At 58.2% G+C, this 20,261-nt stretch overlaps 1 protein-coding gene across 5 annotated transcripts in view; it reads right to left on the reverse strand.

Annotated features, from left to right (window-relative positions):
* The window catches only part of PEMT (phosphatidylethanolamine N-methyltransferase), a 57,867-nt gene that overhangs the window by 10,543 nt on the left and 27,063 nt on the right, over positions 1-20,261 (reverse strand). The gene's annotated exons all lie outside the window — the stretch shown is intronic.

The following is a 20,261-nucleotide window of genomic DNA, read 5'->3' on the forward strand; positions in this document are numbered from 1 at the left end:
GGGGAGAGAGAAGCGTGAGAGGTGCTGGGAGGGCCGGGGGCGGGAGGAGGCGGGGTGCCCGCACGTCCTTAGTCCTGTCTGGGGGGGCCCACCGTCTGCTGGAAGCAGCCTCTGCCACGGACACCCGGCTCCTGCAGAAGCAGAGGGACCTCCTCCAGGCCAGCGCCAGGCCCAGCCCCCGCGCGGTGGGCGAGGGGCAGGAGAGGAGCTGCTGAGAACAGATGAGGGTCCCCAGAGGAAGCAGGCCCAGCCCCTCACCCCCCCTTCTCCCCGGGGCAGGGCCGAGAAGGGGCGACCCAAACCCCCACCCCTGCTTCCCCAGCACCTCCAGGCACAGACTTTCAAGCTTTCAATTTTGCGGGGGCAATCCTCACCCAAGGATATTTTCTGCGTTGATTTTGTTTTAGAGAGCGGAAGGGATGGGAGGAGGAGAAAGAGAAGCATCGATGTGAGAGAGACACATCCATTGGTTACCTCCCAAACTTGCCCGACTGTAGCTGGGGATCCAACCCGCAACCCAAGTACATGCCTTTGACAAGGAATCGAACCCAAGACCCTTTGGTGCGTGACTGGCACTCTAACCATTGAGCCACCATTTTTATTTTATTTTTTGAACCAATCACATCTACAGTCAACCTTCAACAGTGAGCAGGGGAGCAGGGGGAGTGGGCAGCTCTGCAGCGCCCTGCTGCCTCTGTGGTCGCCAGGCCCTAGCGCGCACCCAGCACCGCCACGCCAGAGGCACCCTGGGCTCGGGCAGGGAGCGCGGGCAGTGCCAGCAGGAACTGCGGGAGGAGCGGCTGAGAGAGGACAGGGAGACGAGGCTGCACTCTAATGACGGGGCCAGTCACCTGGGTGAGGTAACGTCGTCACACACGGAGAGTCTCGAAGGCCGGCAGGGCTCCTGGCTCCTGGGACGCTGCAGGGCAGACCCCGGGCTCGCTCTCCACTGTGGCCTCAGCACCCATTCTGCCGGCTGCCTGCTCCGGGCTGGGCTGGGCTGCCCCAGTGGACCTACCCTTCTGGGCAACTAGTCAGCGGGGAAGTGACTGGCGGCTCCAGGCCCACAGTGATTTGGCCCCAGCGGCGGCTCCAGGCCTGTCCTCGGAGGGTTAGCCAGCGCAGAGGGGCCTTTAGGCTGCAGTCTGCGGGAGAAGTGGGTGAGGGGCTCCGGGCTTCCCCTCCACACGCCTCTGCTGTTGACACTGCTGCCCAGTCTCCCTGTGGACCAGCCTCTGCCCTGGGAGCTCCGTTCTCGGGGGAGGGGAGGGCTCGAGAGCCACGGCCCTGCACGTGGGCCACGGGGTCCAGGCCCACAGACTTCACATTATGGCCTTTACACGTTTTTTGAAATAAAATTTCAGAGTGGTGTTTAGTTGTGCAAGCATCACTACGGTCTAACTCCGGACATTCCATCAGCCCACACACGCTCGTGCCGTGAGCCGTCCCCTGCTCCTCCCGCCTCTCTTCTCCTCCCGCCTATTCTGGAAGCTTCGTATAAACAGAATCACACAAGATGTAACTTCTGACCCTGGCTTCTTCTACTAACGCTTTTGGTTTGGGTTCATCAACGCTGCGCATTGCCAGCACTCCATTCCTTCTGATGACTGAGTCCCCTTCCATGGTGTGAGCGCTACCTTTTCCTAGCAGTGCCCATTCGGCAGTGCGCAGGCACGGGGTGTCCTTTCGGCTCCGACCGACAGTGCTGCCGTGAACACCCAGGTGCAACGTTTTGTGCGGATATTCGTTTTCATTTCTCTTGGGTGCACATCTCAGAGTGGATTGCGGGGTCACATGGTACATCTATTTCTAACTTATTGCAGCACTGCCAGGCTGGCTCCTCCCTCGGCCGCACCATTTTGCATTCCCACCAGCGCCGTGCGAGCATTCCCATTTCCCGTGTCCTTGCCGACACTTGTTATTTCCATTTTTAACTGTAACCATTCCAGGGGCGTAAAGTGGCAAGCACCGTGGCTGGGCTTTGCATTTCCCTGTTGACTAAGATGACACTGAACATCTTTTCATACACCTATTGGCCATTTACCGATCTTCTTTGGAGAAAAGTCTATTCAAGTTCTTTGCCGTTTTTTAAATTGGGTTGTCTTTTTGTTCTTGAGTTGAACAAGTTATGGGGCAGATAGTAGATCTTTATCAGATTCACGTATCATTCACAGATATTCCCTCCTCTTCGGCGGGAGTCTTGGCCTTTTCTTTTTATTTTGATGGGCCAATCTGTTCCACCCAACTCAGCAGGTCTTCTCCAGGCCTGCTGGCGTGTGCTTGCCCTGTGGCTAAGAACATTCCCATCAGCTGCGCAGAAGCTCCACGCCCACTGCCACCATGCTCCACCTCCCACCTCTAGTCTACTTCTGCTCCTCCGTGAGGACACGGCCAGGGCTGCCTTCCGGGGCCGAGCGCGCCAGGATGATGCACGGAGCGGAGCGTCCATCTGTGTGCCTGTCCCCGTGGCACAGGCCTGGCCCAGTGGGTTTGCATTAGATCAGGAGGTATCTGGGGTGGTCAAATGCAAGACAGTTTGTGCGGCCTCTGAAGGTCCCTGGAAGACAGCCACCCTCCGGGGCGCTGGCCCAAGAAGTGGAGGCCCTTTCAGAGCGACTGCCCATCAGAAAAGACAAGCAAGAACACCAATGGGAAGAAATAAAATAACATCTTGAGACAAAGGACAATGGGAATAAGACATACCAACATTTATGGGCCACAGCAAAAGCAGTTATAGAGGGAAGTTCAGCCTTGGCCGGTGTGGCTCAGTGGTAGAGCGTCTGGCCCGAAGGGTCACGGGTTTGATTCACAGTCAAGGCATGTGCTTGGGTTGCAGGTTCATCCCCCTCCCTGGTTGGGGTGTGTGCTGGAGGCAACCAATGCATGTATCTCTCTCACATGATGTTTCTCTCTCTCTCCCTCTCCTTCCCTTTCACGCTCTTTAAAACTCAATGGAAAAAATATCCTCAGGTGAGGATTAACAAAAAGAAAGAAGAAAAATCTGAAATAAACAACCTAACTTTTACCTCAAGGAACTAGAAAAAGAAGAACAAATAAAGTCCAAAGTTAGTAAGAAGGAAGGAAATAACAAAGGTCAGAGCAAAAATAAATTTAATATTGTTTCATAATGATATATAATCTTTTGGGACAAGTATGTTTGACAACTTAAAAAAAAAGACTTTTTAAAACCTGGGAATGGCTTTGGGTTGTTCCAATGGGCCCCTGGGAGACCTCAGAGGGTTTGTTCCCTCTCCTTGCAAAGAGAAATTTTAAACGAATTAGACCCATCTGATATGCTTAGTGACACAGGGCCCAGCAAGTGCGGCTCAGCAGGTGAGCGCAGGCTTGTGCACCAGGAGATCCCCAGCTCTATTCCTGGTTGGGGCATGTTCACCCAACTAGCCCTCGTTCCTCATCCATCCATCCATCCATCCATCCATCCATCCATCCATCCATCCTCACATCCATCCGTCCATCCATCCATCCATCCATCCATCCATCCATCCTCACATCCATCCACCCATCCATCCTCACATCCATCCATCCATCCATCCTCACATCCATCCATCCATCCATCCATCCATCCATCCTCACATCCATCCATCCATCCATCCATCCTCACATCCATCCACCCATCCATCCTCACATCCATCCATCCATCCTCACATCCATCCATCCATCCATCCACCCATCCATCCTCACATCCATCCATCCATCCTTCCATCCATCCATCCATCCATCCATCCATCCATCCATCCATCCTCACATCCATCCTCACACCCATCCATCTATCCATCCTCACACCCATCCATCCATCCTCACATCCATCCATCTATCCATCCATCCTCACACCCATCCATCCATCCTCACATCCATCCATCCATCCACCCATCCATCCTCACATCCACCCATCCATCCATCCATCCATCCATCCATCCATCCATCCTCACACCCACCCATCTATCCATCCATCCTCATACCCATCCATCCATCCATCCATCCATCCATCCATCCATCCATCATCCTCACACCCACCCATCCATCCATCCTCACACACACACATCCATCCATCCTCACACACACACACCCATCCATCCATCCTCACATCCACCCAACCAACCACTCATTCACCCAACATTTACTGAGGAATCTACACAGGCCAGATATTGTGCTAGACAGTAGAATATTTTGAAAAGAAAATGGAGGAGGGCAGAAGCCATAGGAAGCCATTCATGACAATGGTGCTTGTTTTTATGTAAAATAGGCAATTTCCTGGTGCTAGTTAAAGCCCAGGATGCCCTCCTCCCTCTGGATGACCACAGGACAACAGCCTGGAAGCACCTCTCCAAGCTGTGAAGTTCTTTTCTGGAAACATCTTCCTCTTTGCCACTCAAATCTCCAATATATCCTGGAAGTGACAGCTGTGAGGGCGGGCTCTTTAATATACCACGGGGAGGGGACAGCGGCTGCTTCCTCTCATTGTATTGCATGACTAATTGCCGGGCATCTGCCCTGGCACCGCAGGTCCTCGGCTCAGCACCAGCTCCTCTACCTACCGGCTCTGTGACCCTGAGTGGATCACTTCGTCTCTCTGTGCCTCAGTTTTCTGACCTGTAAACTGGAGCTAACAATGCCCCTCCCACAGGGTTGCTGGAAGCATTGGTGAGTTAACGCAGGGAAAGGGCTCAGAGCCCGTCCGGAGCGGCACTCAGGTGCTGGGGCGCTGTGTGCTTCCTCTCTGGTGTAGACAAGCGGGTGCAAGTTGAGAGGCATAAAGCAGCCCTGGCTGCTGGCCTGAGAGAAGGTCTGGTGTGGACCAGCGTCCCAGGAGAGGACAGACACCTGGGTTACGGGGTAACCCACTGTCTGCACTGCCAGCCTCACCCTGGCAGCCCTCTCGCTCCCATGGTCACCCCGCTCAGCGCCAGCGGTCCCACAGCCAAGCCCTTCCCATGGCCCACAGCATCCTCACTCAGGGCCGATCCTTGCCACCTCCCACCGCTGGGCAAGCAGATGATCAGTTCAGAGGGGCGCCCAAGGCCGCCCCTGCAGTGAACTCACGGCTGGACTTGATTGCCTGGGAGCGGGTCCCCAGAAAGAAGCCAGGGCCCCAACCTCCTGGAGACCTGCACCAGCTGCCCATCCCCGACCATCGGAGGCCCCGGCACTGCACAACCTATGACCCCAGGTCAGGCACATCACAGTCGCTAATCAGTGCTGAGGTGGCATGTCCATCACTCACACCTGCTGCATTAGGAAAGGAAGGAAGGTCTCAGATCTGCCTCAGCTCCCACCTAGACTAAAGAAGAGAAATGACACCCACATAAGTACCATAAAGTTTGGAGTGGACTCAATGAAGTAGAAAATATAAAAACAAGCCGAAACCAGTTTGGCTCAGTGGATAGAGCGTCGGCCTGCGGACTGAAAGGTCCCAGGTTCGATTCCGGTCAAGGGCATGTACCTTGGTTGCGGGCACATCCCCAGTAGAAGATGTGCAGGAGGCAGCTGATTGATGTTTCTCTCCCATCGATGTTTCTAACTATCTCCCTTCCTCTCTGTAAAAAAATCAATAAAATATATTTTAAAAAAATAAAAATAAAAACAATAGGGCAAAATCAATGAAACCAAAAACTATTTCTCTGAGAAGATGAATAAAATCTCTAAAAATACTGATCAAGAGAAAGACACAAATTCTCAGTATCAAGAATGAAAGACGCCACTACAAAGTTACTGAGAGAGTAACCAGGGCACATGCGTGAGCCCGACACTCAGTCCGGCCGAGCTCACTGGCCCTCATCCAACATGTCAGGGAGAAACAATACCAATTAGGGACCGCTTCGCCCCAAACCGAAACCGAGGGAACACTTCCCAATGCACCTAGTGAAGCAAGATTAACTGATACCAAAACCAAAGGCCTCACATGAAAACTAGAGACAAATATTCCTTCTGAACGTAAACGCCAAAATTCTAGACAAAACATTAGCAAAATAGATAATGGAATCCAACAATCCTATCTAATAATAGACAAACATGGTAAGTGACCATACCTCCGCTACGCTTCCCATTGGCTAATCAGCAGGATATGCAAATTAACTGCCAACCAAGATGGCGGCCGGCAGCCATGCAGCTGAAGGGAACATGAGGCTTGGTTGCCCCGGCGATGGAGGAAGCCAAGGTTCCCCGCCTGCCACGGCCCACCTCTGAGCTCCGGATGCAACAATGTTGCAATTATAGAAGCTAAACAAACCCCAGAAACCTGCTTTTAGCCGCCAACAGGCTCAGAGCTTAGAGCGCCAGTGATGGCAACAGAGTTTCAATTATAGAAGCTAAACAAACCCAGATACTTGCTTTCAGCCAGCCACGGCCTCAGAGCTGGAGCCAGCTCTCAGCTCCAGTGACAGCTATAGAAGGTAAATAAATCCCAGAATAAAAGAAAAAGAGAAGAAAAAAAGAGGCTGGGCGCTTCAGTCACCTGCCAGCTTGAAAATGGCCCTCAGTCCCTCACCCAGAATGGCCAGGCACCCCAGTGGGGACCCCCACACTGAAGGGGGTGTGACCAGCTGCAAACAGCCATCAGCTCCTCATCCAGGCTGGCCAAGCACCCCAGTGGGGACCCCCACACTGAAGGGGGTGTGACCAGCTGCAAACAGCCATCAGCCCGTCATCCAGGCTGGCCAAGCACCCCAGTGGGGACCCCCACACTGAAGGGGGTGTGACCAGCTGCAAACAGCCATCAGCCCGTCATCCAGGCTGGCCAAGCACCCCAGTGGGGACCCCCACACTGAAGGGGGTGTGACCAGCTGCAAACAGCCATCAGCCCGTCATCCAGGCTGGCCAAGCACCCCAGTGGGGACCCCCACACTGAAGGGGGTGTGACCAGCTGCAAACAGCCATCAGCCCGTCATCCAGGCTGGCCAGGAAACCCAGTGGGGACCCCTATCTTAAAGGGGGTGCAGGCAGCCTGAAAACAGCCATCAGCCCCTCATCCAGGCTGGCCAGCTGGCCCCCACCCATGCACCAGGCCTCTATCTTATATAGCAGGGGTCCTCAAACTATGGCCCGCGGGCCACATGCAAATACAAATATTGTATTTGTTCCCGTTTTGTTTTTTTACTTCAAAATAAGATATGTGCCGTGTGCATAGGAATTTGTTCATAGTTTAAAAAAAAAAAAAAAAACTCCAACGGTCTGAGGGACAGTGAACTGGCCCCCTGTTTAAAAAGTTTGAGGACCTCTGCTATATAGTAAAAGGGTAATATGCAAACTGACCCTAACAGCAGAAAGACTGGGAATGACTGGTCACTATGACACACACTGACCACCAGGGTGTATATGCTCAATGCAGGAGCTGCCCTCTGGTAGTCAGTGCACTCCCACAGGGGGAGCTCTGCTCAGCCACAAGCCAGGCTGATGGCTGCCAGTACAGCAGTGGTGGTGGGAGCCTCTCCTGCCTCCTCAGCAGCGCTAAGGATGTCCGACTGCAGCTTAGGCCTGCTCCCCGCTGGCAAGTAGACATCCCCCGAGGGCTGCCGGGCTGCCAGAGGGATGTCTGATTGCCAGCTTAGGCCCAATCCCCTGGGGAGCGGGCTAAGCCAGCAGATGGTCATCCCCCAAGGGGTCCCAGACTGTGAGAGGGCACAGGCCGGGCTGAGGGACACCCCCTTCCCCGAGTGCACAAATTTTTGTGCACCGGGCCTCTAGTCCTATATAATAAAAGGCTAATATGCAAATTGTCCCCTTGACAGGGAGTTCAACCAGGAGTTGGACCAGGGGGCAGGGCCTGCTGGCCAACCACATGCATCCCCTCCCCCTGGCTGGCCCAGCCCAATTGGCCATGATTGGGGTGCGCCAGCTGGACCCCACCTGTGCATGAATTCGTGCACCTGGCCTCTAATATATTAAAAAAGGTGACACAGTATATCACGACCAAGTGTGTTTTATCCCAGGAGTGAAAGGGTGGTTTAACATTTAAACAATCAAGGTAATTCACCATATAAATAAACTAAATAAGAAAAACATTGCCATCATCTGAATAGACACAAAAGAGCAATTGACAAAATCCAACATACATTCCTGACAAACACACAGCACATCAGGAGCACAAGGGACCCTCCCACTGATGGGAAACCCTCCCCCCACAGGAAACCCTCCCCAGGCGCCTGTGGAAAGCCCCGCTCCTGGCACTGAGGTCCCAGCGAGCTCGCTAAGTGAGGAACGGAGGTGGAGAGATCACAGTGGAAGAAGTAAAATGTCTTTGATCACAGGCGCATGTTCTCCACGTGGAAAACCTGATGCCACCTACAAGCCACGTGAGGCGGTCCACGGAGCCCGGCGATGCGGAGACAACGTGGTCCCTAAATAAAGGCCCGGAGGCGTGTCATGGCTCTGAAGGCTCCGTGCAGACAGTCCTCAACCAGCAATGGTTCAGCTTCTGAGTTTCCAACTTTACGATGGCGAGAAGGTGGCTGCATTTAGTGAAACTGCGCCTGGACTTTTGCATTTTGGCTTGTTTGTGGGCTGGCGCTATGCTTCGATACCTCGATGCCACGGGCGCTGGGCCGCAGCTCCCGTCCACACGCAACCCTGCAGTGCAGCATCACGTTCATTTCCAACTTGGGATGTTTTCAACCTGCGACGGGTTCACTGAGATGCAGCCCAATCGTAGGTCATGGAGCATCTGTTTTACGAAGATGTCACGTCTCCCTGGTCGGCCTACGGATTTAACACAGTCCAGCGGAATCCCAGCGGGCTTCTGGTTGCAAATGAAACCTGATTCTAAAATCCATGTGGAAACGCACAGCACTCAGAATAAAACCGCTCTGAGAAAGAAACAACTGGGACTAAGGCAGCAGCCTTCACACTGTGCTCCAGGCAGCAGTAGCCCGGCAGGCAGAGTTGGTGGAGGGACAGACAGACGGATCATTGGACAGAGCAAGCCCAGAAGCAAACCCAGGTCAAATGTCAACTGATTTGTGACAAACTACAAAGGCAATCAGTGGAGAAAAGAGAGTTTTTAAACAAATGTCACTGGATATCATATGCAAAAAAAGTGAATTTCAATCCATAACTCAGACCATCTACAAAAATGAACTCAAATGGATTATAAATTTAAAAACAAAACCTAAAGCAATAAAACTCCTAGAGGGGAACATACTAGAAAACCTTCATAACCTTAAGTTATACAATGATTTTGTAGATGCAGCACAAAAAGCACGATTCACAAGAGGAAACAACTGATAAGTTGCACCCTGAGAGTCGGGTTGCTCATGCGAGCCTCACGCCCCCCTGTGGGTCCTGGCTGGCTCGCACCCCCCCCCATGGGTCCTGGCTGGTCACACACCGCCCTCCCCCGTGGGTCCTGGCTGGTCACACACCGCCCCCGCCCCCATGGGTTCTGGCTGGTCACACACCGCCCTCCCCCGTGGGTCCTGGCTGGTCACACACCGCCCTCCCCCGTGGGTCCTGGCTGGTCACACACTGCCCCACCCCCCCGTGGGTCCTGGCTGGTCACACACACACCCCCCGTGGGTCCTGGCTGGTCACACACCGCCCTCCCCCGTGGGTCCTGGCTGGTCACACACTGCCCCACCCTCCATGGGTCCTGGCTGGCTTACTGGAGTGGCTGTAGGCCCTGCCATTCACTCCCTCAGATGCCTGCGGCCCCTGGACACAGCTCCTCGCCTGGAGGGAGGAAGGGAGGCTCTGTGGAGAGCAGGCACACTGCTCCTGTTCCTGTCTCGGCACTGAGTCAGCATCCTCTGGGAGAGCAGTGTGTGCCCGCTGCACCGATGACTTACAGGGGGCACAGTGAGTAAACGGGCGTCTCCCCCGCAGAGGCTCTACACCGACCCCCCCACCTGACCCAGGAGCGCCTTCCCGACCTCTCTGCACCCACAGACCCCCCACAAGGGGCCTGGCGTTAGGCAGCCCATATCAGCCACACCTTTCCACGGCTTTGCTGGCCAGGGGGGTCCATCTCAGGAGCTGGGAGGCTAAGCAAGGATGGCAAACCCAAGACTCACCCTCCCACACCGTCTCCCCTACCCAGACCCTGAGCCTCTGTCCTTGGCTCCACCCAACCACCTAAGCCAAGTCCAAAGGCCTCCTCCACCCACCTGGGTTGGCTGCAGAGGATCCGTGTCTCGTGCCAAAACCACCAGCAGCCCCAGGGCCTTCCCCTCCGGGGGCAGGGGCCTGGAGCTTGCCCTCCGCTGGCACCCCTGCTCAAGGTGGGAAGTGGGGGGTGGGGGCCAGGGGGTTACAGGCTGGGAAGGCGAGTCTACTGCAGTGCGGCTCCTGCGGGCTGAGGCAGGGCCTGGCCTGGAGCGGCCCTGCCCGACAAGCCCCCACACGGGCGCCTGGCAGGCTGTCGGCACCCCCTGCCCGGCGGGCAGCACGGAGGGGTCTGCCAGGAGGGAGATGGGGCGCGTCAGGCAGGATCAGCTCTTCCCAGCTGCTCTGACCCCGGGTGCTGATGGTCCATCTGGGCCTGCACAGGAGGCACAGGTCCTCACCCCAACCCGTGGGGAACCTGCCCACAGCCAGGGCCAGGGGCCCGCAGGTCAGGGCTGACCAGAGTGGACAGAGAGGTTCAGGCTGGACAACGACCACACCTTTGGCGCCTTTCCCTGTATCCACCTGAGATGCAAACCTCGGTCGCTAACCCCGTACAAAGACGGCCACGCCTACGCGCTGGGCCAGCGCTGCCGGGGAAGAGGAAGGAACAGTAACAAAACTGACAACCGACTGCAGTGGGCAAGGACCCCGAGACACTCCTCCCGCGCAGACAGGGCCGCAGCGGACCTGAAGGGGTCAGCGTCACCAATCATTAAGGCAACGTAAGTCAAACCACAACAGGATTCCGCCTCACACCCGTGAGGACGGTAATTAGTAAAAACACCAGGAAGCAACAAGTGCTGGAGGGTGTGGAGAAATGGGAGCTGTGCCCTGTTGGTGGGACGGTGAAGCGGTGCAGCCACTGTGGAAACAGAAGTTAAAACTAGCCCGGCTGGTGTGGCTCAGTGGTTGAGCATCGGCCCATGAACCAGTTTGTTCGCTCTATGAGTGTTTCTGTTTGTTTACTTTGTTCTTCCGATTCCAGATATAAGTGAAATCCTATGGTATCTGCGTTTCTCTGTCTTACTTCACTTAGCAATGGTAAGATTTCATTTTTATGGCCGAGCACTATTCCATGGTGAATATGTACCACCTGCAGGTAGGCAGGCAGGGACCCTGGTGCACGGCTGGTGGGAATGCAGACTGGTGCAGCCACTGTGGAGAACAGTCTGGAGTTGCCCAAAAAGTTAAAAATGGAACTCCCATTTGACCCTGTGATCCCACTTCTAGGAATATATCCCAAGAAACTAGAAACACCAATCAGAAAGGATATATGCGCCCCTATGTTCATAGCAGCACAATTCACCATAGCTAGAATCTGGAAACAGCCTAAGTGCCCATCAGCAGATGAATGGATTAGAAAACTGTGGTACATCTACACCATGGAATACTATGCTGCCTTCCAAAAAGAAAGAATTCTTACCATTTGCAACAGCATGGATGCGCTTGGAGAGCATTATGCTAAATGAAATAAGCCAGTTGGAGAAAGGTAAATATCACATGATCTCACTCATTTGTGGAATATAATGAACAACATAAACTGATGAACAAAAACAGATCCAGAGAAGAGAAGCCTCGATCAGACTGTCAAACCTCAGAGGGAAGGGAGGGGAGGGGGGTAAGAGATCAACAAAGGACTTGTGTGCATGCATATAAGCATAACCAATGGACACAGACACTGGTGGGGTGGGGGGGCGGTGAGGGCATGAGTGGGGGGAGGGGGGGCAATGGGAGGATAAGGACACATATGTAATACCTTAGTCAATAAAGATAAAAAAATAGAACTACCTTAGGACCCAGCGATTCCACTTCTGGATGTTTATCCACGGAAGCCCTATGTTCATGGCAGCACCAGTTACAACAGCCACGATTTGGAAGCAGCCCAGGTGCCCACCCGTAGACGAGTGGATACAGAAGATGTGGTGCGCCTACTTTTAAATTTTACTTACGGCGCTGCTTCAGGGGAAGCTCTGAGCCGCATGGAGCACAGCGCGCGTCCTGCTGCACCTGCGATGCCGGCCTCGCACGGCTTTCCCAGAGCTGTTGATGAGGCAGGCCCACCCGGCCAGGCTGCTGGGAGAGCAGCGGCGTGCGTGGCTCTGCAACTCCGAACCAAAGACAGTGCGAACCCAGGCCCTGCTGCAAGGGCCTCTGGGCGGTGGCTGTCTGCGTACACAGGGCTCCTAAGCAGCTGCACCAGCCGGCGGTGCCGGGTGCCGCGCCAGCACCAGCACCAGCATGGCGGCACCAGCACGGCGGCACCAGCACGGCGGCACCAGCACCAGCACGGCGGCACCAGCACCAGCACGGCGGCACCAGCACGGCGGCCAGCCAGCTCTTTTCCGTTTCTCTGAGAACAGGTTTGTTTTAGGAGGGGAGACTTACAATACCTTCTGGGTCAGAGTTTTCCAGATGGGAGACATGTCCGTTTCCCTGAAAAGCACCATGCCCTTGGCAGCCAGGCCCGCCCCGCCGACCCTGACCTGTGCCCTGCCCGCGGCGAGCTCTCCCAGCATGCCTGGGGTCAAGTGTGGTCTGAGCCGCCCTCCCCCGGGCCTGCCCCACCTCTCCAGGCTGTGGGCACCCGCAGTGTGGGTGGCCCCTTCCCGTGGCCGAGGGAAGCGTCTGAGGTTGGGTGGATGACCCTGGTCTGTCCTCTCCCAGCTGAGGGCCGCTTGGCTGTCACAAGACTGCCACTGTGAGTGCAGCCACAGAGGACGGCTGCCCACAGTCTGCGCCACCGTCTCAGAGGCCTCAGGCCTCACACTGGCCTGCTGGCTCCCAAGGGTCCTCTGGTGACTTCCTCCCAGAGCTGCCTGCCCCTGCCCCACCGTGTGAGTCCCAGAAGCGGGGCGGGAGAGACTGACCAGGCAGCGGGGCCACCAGCCGGAGGACGGGGAGCGGGTGAAGGCAGACACCCCCCTTCCTGGGAAAGAGAATCTGAGCCGAGGCTGGAAAGCACAGAGGCGCCCAGTGCGGAGGCACAGGCAGCAGAGAACAGTGAGGATGCAGAGGGGCCGGGGAGGTGGGGAGGGCGCTGGGGAAGGGGCTCGCAGGGGTGGGGAGGGCGCTGGGGAAGGGGCTCACAGGGGTGGGGAGGACAGGGGTGGGCCTCAGCCCCCCTCGGCGAAACGCCTTTCCGCCCCCAGGGCCACGCCCCACCTTGGCCCAGGCTGCCTGCTGCCTGGGAGCAGGGACAGCACAGAGCTCCCAGGGCCTGGGGCCGCGCTCCCCCCCATCCGGCAGTGAGGGGCCTGGTCGAGGCTGTGGCATCTGCCAGGAAGCAGTCGGGAGCCTTGAGAAGCAGAAGCGAGCCCCATTTCTGAACGGTCCAGAAGCGAATACTTCCACGCCAGGTTCCCAGGCTCCAGCTCAGAGAGGGAACTTGACCTGCCCCAGGGCCTCCAGCTCCGTCTTCCACTGCCGAGACGTTGCCTCTGAGCCCTGCCCCGGAAAGAAGGCTGCGGGCCGGCACAGCACTCGGCCCTCCGCTGCCCCGTCGCAGCAGGAGCTCCAGGGCCAGTGAGCCCCCAGGGAGAGGGAGAGAAACATCCATGATGACAGAGAAGCATTGATCGGCTGCCTCCTACACGCCCCACACTGGGGGTCGAGCCCACAACCCAGGCCTGTGTCCTGCTGCCGGAGGGGCTTGGGCGCAGCTCTGCTCTTCTCCGCAGCGTGGCCGGCTCCGTGCTGTGGGAAGTGCAGACTCAGCCTGCGCGGCCTGACAAGGCAGCTCCCAGGGGCTGTCCAAGGCCTCGCCCGGCTCCGTCACCAACGCCATCCCTGCAGGCAGCCCCCCAGGGGCACCGCGTGGCTCTCCCGTGAGCCCCGCATCCCCCACCATCTCTCCCTCGCTAGCTTTCCCGAGGTGCCGGGGTTGGGATCATCACTGCCGCTGTACACACGAGCCCCCCGCGAGTCATGTGGGTCAGGGCCAGGACCGCCGTGGCCCGTGGCCCCGCCAGGCCATGGCTCTGCAGACTCTGCCTCTGGGTGCCACCCTTGAAGCGGTCACGGAGGGCAGCCCCCTCTCGGTCGGCCGGGCCCTGCTCAGAACAAGCTGCAGGGAGCAGACCCAGCCATGCCTTCTCCAAAGAGGCGTGACCGTGCACGTGATTCGCTAGACGTGACCCTTGACTGTGGGTTATTTATAACATGAAGCTTTGCCACCAGGAGGAGAGCTGGGAGCTGGAGCCCTGCCCCGGGGCATCTCAGTGCCAGCCGCCAGGAGAAGGCCCCGCCCGGCCTGGTCAGAGGCCAGTGTGGCGGGGGGAGACCTGGACTGGCAGGGACTGTCGAGTCCTCACTCCCACCCAGGAGGGAGGTACTTCGTTTCACACACGAGGGCACAGAGAGGTTGAGTGGCTTGCCCAAAGCCACACAGCTGAGAAGTAGGAAAGTCAGCTTGTTTCTAAGCACTGAGCACCGGGCCCACCCTCCCACTGGCTGATTGGCTGGGACAGACACCGGGTGCAGAGGGAATGCTCTGAGCATCCCCCCTCCAGCATCCTGCAGCGCCAGGACTGCAGCAAATGGCGCCTGTCCCCACGCCCTGCGAGACCTGGGCCCAGGGCCCTTTCCCACCAGACTCGGCCTTTCCCAGGTGACCCGGGCAGAAGCACAGGCAGTCTGCGCCACCACTGCAGCCCAGCTCCCACCAGGGATCTAGACGTGAGCTTTGGGGGAAGGACAGGCCGATCCAGGCGACGGTGGACGCCCCTCGCTTCCTCCTGAGTGCACCGCCTTGGCTAGGCCCTCGTCAACGTCACAGGGCACATCCCATTCCCAGTGCCACCGGGCATCCTCAACCCCCACAGAGAGCCACAGTGGGACCATCTGCCTGCGAGTCCCAGTTCCTCACCAGGACACCCCCCTTTAAAGCCCAACCTCTCTGGGGGAGTGGGGCGGGCTGGCGGGACCCTCCGAGAGCTGAGAGCCATCTGTGATGTCGCAGTGCAGGCCAGAGCTGCCATCTTTCTGCGGCGCTCTGAGGGGCTCACCCACAGCAGTGGCCCCAAGAGGTCCAGCACACGCAGGCCACCCCCACCAAGCCTCACACTGCCCGGCTCACCTCACCCCGGTCCGCCCAGGCACCCCCCCCCCAGAGGCACGGCCCCTCCCACCCCAGCACATTGTGCCTGCCGCCTGGAGAAGCTGCCCCTGCCTTCTGTCCTCACCCTGTGCGGGCAGGCTGCCTGCGCACCCTCCTCACGGGCGCCCACTCCCAGGGCCGGCCCGAGCCGTGTCCACGGGCTGAAGCGGCAGCCTCATTCGTCCTGCGACCCAGGTCTTGGCCTCTCCTGACAACAGGACACGGACCACCTGCCTGACGCTCCCCCCCCGGGCTGCACGCCTCTGCTGACTCGTTCCCGCCATCTCAGAACAAGCCCTGCTCTGCCTGCTTCCAAACTTTTGCTCAGAATGTTCCTCTTGGAATAATGAAGTTGTGCTGAGGCAGGCAGTGTTCTTAGTGCTAGAAACGCTCCAGTGAAGGACTGAAGGGGTACACGCCATGGCATTTGTGACTCCAGCAAATATGGCAAGACGTTCCGGAATCTATCGACAGTGTGGGTTCACTCTCTGCTTTTCTGTGTGCTTGAAATTTGTCAATTAAAAAAGGTCCTCTGCCTGAGAAACCCATTCCTCCCCGGCCAGCCTCCTGCTGAAGCCCGTCTCCTCCGGGGTCCGCGCTGAAGCCTCCTCTGCCCCATCCGCTCTCTAAGCCCGGGCCACCTTGCCCATGCCGTGCTCGCAGCAAGCCAAGCTCTGTGCCCACCGTCCTCCTCACGCAGCCTCGGCACCTCCCAGGCGCCCCGCACTCGGGCACACTGGCTCCACCAGCAACAGGCTCAGCGAGCGCGCCCAGTGTCACCTCTGCGTTCACAGTGGCCCAGGCACAGCCACGGGGGAGAAAGGAAACGACAGCGTCCGGGAGAACAGCAGGTGCCACCATGTAGGCCAGATCCTGCTGGACCCACGGCCGCCCTGCCTGGCCAACCCACACCGCGCCTGGTCCAGGGCCGGCCCAGCAGTCCTGAGCCCACGAGAGGCACAGCCTGGGCTCCCCCAGGAAGCAGCTAGGCATCGTGTCTGGGACACGGCAGGAGCAGGCTGGGGGCCAGGTCGGGGTGGGGGCACGATGGGGTGTAAACAACCGGGAGCATTTCTGACATTTGCTAAATCTGCTAAGAACACAGAGAGACGAGGAGAGGCGTCTGCAGGTCTGTGAGCAGCATGAGGAGGCCTCATGCACACCCCACCAGGCCTCTCCCTCCCGAGGGCAACACGAAGATGCTCCAGCCCCAGGAGGAGGGGAAGGAGGAGCAGGAGGAGGAGGAGGAGGAGGAGGAGCAGGAGGAGGAACAGGAGGAGGAGGAGGAGGGGGAGCAGGAGGAGGAACAGGAGGAGGAGGAGGAGGAGGAGCAGGAGGAGGAACAGGAGGAGGAGGAGGAGGGGGGGAGGAGGGGGAGGAGGAGGAGCAGGAGGAGGAACAGGAGCAGGAGGAGGAGGAGAAGGAGGAGGAGGAGGAGGAGGGGGGAGGAGGAGGAGGAGGAGGAGCAGGAGGAGGAGGAGGGGGGGAGGAGGAGGAGGAGGAGGAGGAGAAGGAGGAGGGGGAGCAGGAGGGGGAACAGGAGCAGGAGCAGGAGGAGGAGGAGGAGGAGGAGGAGGAGGAGGGGGAGCAGGATGGGGAACAGGAGCAGGAGCAGGAGGAGGAGGAGGAGGAGGAGGAGGAGGAGGGGGAGCAGGATGGGGAACAGGAGCAGGAGCAGGAGGAGGAGGAGGAGGAGCAGGAAGAAGAGCTGGAGGAGGAGCAGGAGGAGCTGTGTCACAGTTGCAGAGTGAATATTTACAAACATGCTCAAACTCAATGCAAACAAAGGCTAGACTAGCTTCAGAGGCTGCAGGTCTGTCTTTGGGCAGCTATCGGGCATCTGCCGAATACCGGGCACTGGACACTGAGAACAGGCAAGACACCGCCTCTGCCCTCAGGAGGCTGCCTGGATGGGGCAGACATGCCAGAGATGTGATCGAAAGAACCAGAGCTTGGGGAAAGATTAATTTGAAGGGGGTGTGTGTCAGGGAGGCCTCTCTAAGGCCTGAGGGAAGAACGGGGGCACCAGAGCAAGCACAGAGGAAGGGTCCTCTGGCGGAACACCAGGCCTGCCAAAGCCCGTCTCCTGCCAGCCCGGCCTGCTGCCCACGTGGCCCCCACCTGTCGGTGTGTCTGTGCTGGGCGCGGCTCTACCTCTCATCAGATCCTGGGCAGCACCAGGGCCTGGGTCCCGGGGCCCCCATGCCAGGGTTTGGGAAGGAAGGGGCCTGAGCAGGCCTGAAGGCTATTTTTCATCCCAGGCTTGGTGGTCAGCAGGGTAGGGTGCTTTCCCAGGATGGAAGCCAGAGGCACCAGGGACAGGGAGAACCTAAACCACACGGCAGGTGGCAGGGAGCTCTAAGGGCAACAATCCCAAACCCCATGACAGGGAAATGGGATGTGGGGATGGAAAAGCAGAACCAAAGAGCTAAGGGCACGAAGGAAATCCGGAACTCCCAGCTATCAGATCAAGAGCACCAACACCGGGCCAAACCCACAGAAGCCCAGTGGGAGCCGGCACCACCATCATGAGCCCGAGCCCGGCACCGACCTCCCCAGGGGCGGGAGGCAGCTCAGGACCGGCAGGCCCCAGGCAGCGGCTCAGGACCCTGCGCTGCACACCAGCCCTTCCGCCAGGGCTGCGCATGCCTGGGGGTGCAGGCAGGAAGGCAGGAGCAGAGCAGAGGGCAGTGAGGAAGGGAGGTGAGGTTGAGGCATTGAGCAGGAGCAGAGCAGAGGGCAGTGAGGAAGAGAGGTGAGGTTGAGGCATTGAGCAGGACTGGGGATTATCTTGCCGGGCCCTCAAGGACCCAGAGGACCCACGGTCAGTGGTCAGATCTGCCCGAGTCCCGGAGGCCTCCTTGGACACAGGCCCGGAGGTGGGAGGGAGGCCCGTCAGGCAGGGGTGCAGGGTGGCACGGGCTATACACTGCCTTACTCAGTGGCATTTCTGGTCATCACTGCCCCGGCCCTGGGGTACAGCTCTGCGTGACAGGCAGCTGTGGCGTGTGAAGTAACCCTTCATCATGGCATGCTTTTACATTTCCAGAAACGTGGCAAAGACAGCACAGGGAGTCCTCATGTGCCTCCAGCCACCTCCCCTGAGGGTGACACCCCCAGGACCTGCAGGCCATTTGCTGCAACAGCAGGTGAATTTTCGTCCATTCCTTGGGCAAAAGCAATGCTTTCTGTGCCCCACACGGCCCCACGGTGAGCAGCAGAGCAGCAGAGCGGAGACAGTGCGGGGAGGCAGGGACCTGGCCAGCAGCAGGGAGCAGAGACAAGGCGGGGACCTGACTGAAACCCAGCTCTTCGCAGAGCGGTGTGACTGTTCTGAGGCTCCCGCAGGGGACTCTCCGCCCCGGGGACAGCCTGGGTCTGTGCTAATCCCCGCCGGCGGGCGTCCTCATGACCTCTGAGGACAGGGACACTTGCGGTCCTGTCCCCCAGGGAGGGACAAAGCAGAACAGCACGGCCCCTGCTGCCCCGGGCCCCTGGGAGGAGCCGGCACAGCCTCCCTGCCTCCCGCCGGGTCAGCAGGAGTCCCTGCTGGCTTTGCAGATGCCAGGCTGGGGCAGGGCTCCCTGTGGCACTCGGGGGTCACGTCTCATGCACAAGCCACGCGGGCAGCTCCCTTCCGGACATGGGTCCTGGGCCTCCCGGCCAATTTCCATCAGCCACACCACGATGCTCTGGCCGGAAGCCCAGGTGCACGCAGACCTGTGTGCATTTGCCATGTGTGCACCTAAGCAGTGCAAGGATGTCCATGTGGCGTTAGGGTGTCCAAATACACACAGGTCTTTGCTGTTCACGGAAGTGGAAGTCGGAAATAAACTAGACAAGCATCCGTGGGAGGACGGTGAGTTAGGGCCGGGCCGCAGCGGCTGAGGGAATGAAGGGGACCTCTGCCTGCAGAAGCCACTGGGCACTGCTGACCGTCAATTAGAACGGGCCTGGCGCCTCCTGCGGGGAAACGCTCTCCTCACGGCTCAGCAGGGTCGAGGCCAGGCTGCCGTCGCTCTTCCCTCCTGTCTAACATCCTGCTGCTGCTGTGACGCGGTGACCCGAGCTCTGCACTCAGGCCAGGCGGCACGGCAGGTATCGGGCGCTTTGTAAAGTACAGGGCTGTCTGGCCACCATGCGGTACATCTGAAACCAATACTAAATAATATTGAATGTAAACTGCAATTGAAAAAATATTTGGAAAAAGGGAAGTCTGCAATCCGTCCTTGGTACCTACATCTATAAAAATAAAGAATAAATAAGTAAGATATATCTTTAAAAATAGAATTAGGCCACTGGCTCTCACACCTGACTTGCCAAACTCCCAGGGAGGAAGTCTCCGCCCCGACCGGGGAAGGTGTCAAGTCCATGTCCAGGGAACAAGGGCTTCCGAACACACTGCTCCGCCCGCAGGAGCACCTGTCCTGCCCGCGGGGCTGGGGCACCATGGCTTGCACCTGGAGGCCGGGCCCAGCCCCCTCACCACTTCCAGAAACCACAGTCTTCCGGGTGAGGACACTCGGGGGCTGAGGGTTAGGAAGGCTGTGTTCTGGGGATCGAGCTTTCAGGGTCCCAGGAGCCACCCTCCGTGCAAGCCACAGGTCGCACCGGGGCCAACAGCCCCCCAAGAAGGGCACCCTGGAACTCCCTCTGCCCAGCCCTGGGAGTTGGTGGGGGACCCCCCTCGCTGTGTGAGCCAGAGCGCTGCCCAGGGCTTAGCTCTGACCTTCTGATGTCTCCTTTAACTAACTAACTAACTAACTAACTAACTGTCCTTGTTTCCAGGGGGGCTGCTGGGAGACCCCAGAGGGAGGGTAGGCTGATGCGCCACACACTGGGGTGGCTCTCCCGCCTGCCGCCAGGCTTTGCTTCAGGACCCCTGGAGCTCTGCGCCCGGCTTCCCCGCCCTCTGGAGCGCCCGGCCCTGTGTCCTGGGAGCCCAGGAAAAGCCTCCTGCCTTCTCACCCTCACGGGGCCTCCTCCTGGAAGAGCCGCTGCTGCCCGCCCCCCCAGCACCCTTCCCAGCCAGCAACCAGCACAGCCAGGC

Source organism: Myotis daubentonii, chromosome 16, assembly GCF_963259705.1.
Source record: "Myotis daubentonii chromosome 16, mMyoDau2.1, whole genome shotgun sequence".
NCBI lineage: Eukaryota > Metazoa > Chordata > Mammalia > Chiroptera > Vespertilionidae > Myotis > Myotis daubentonii.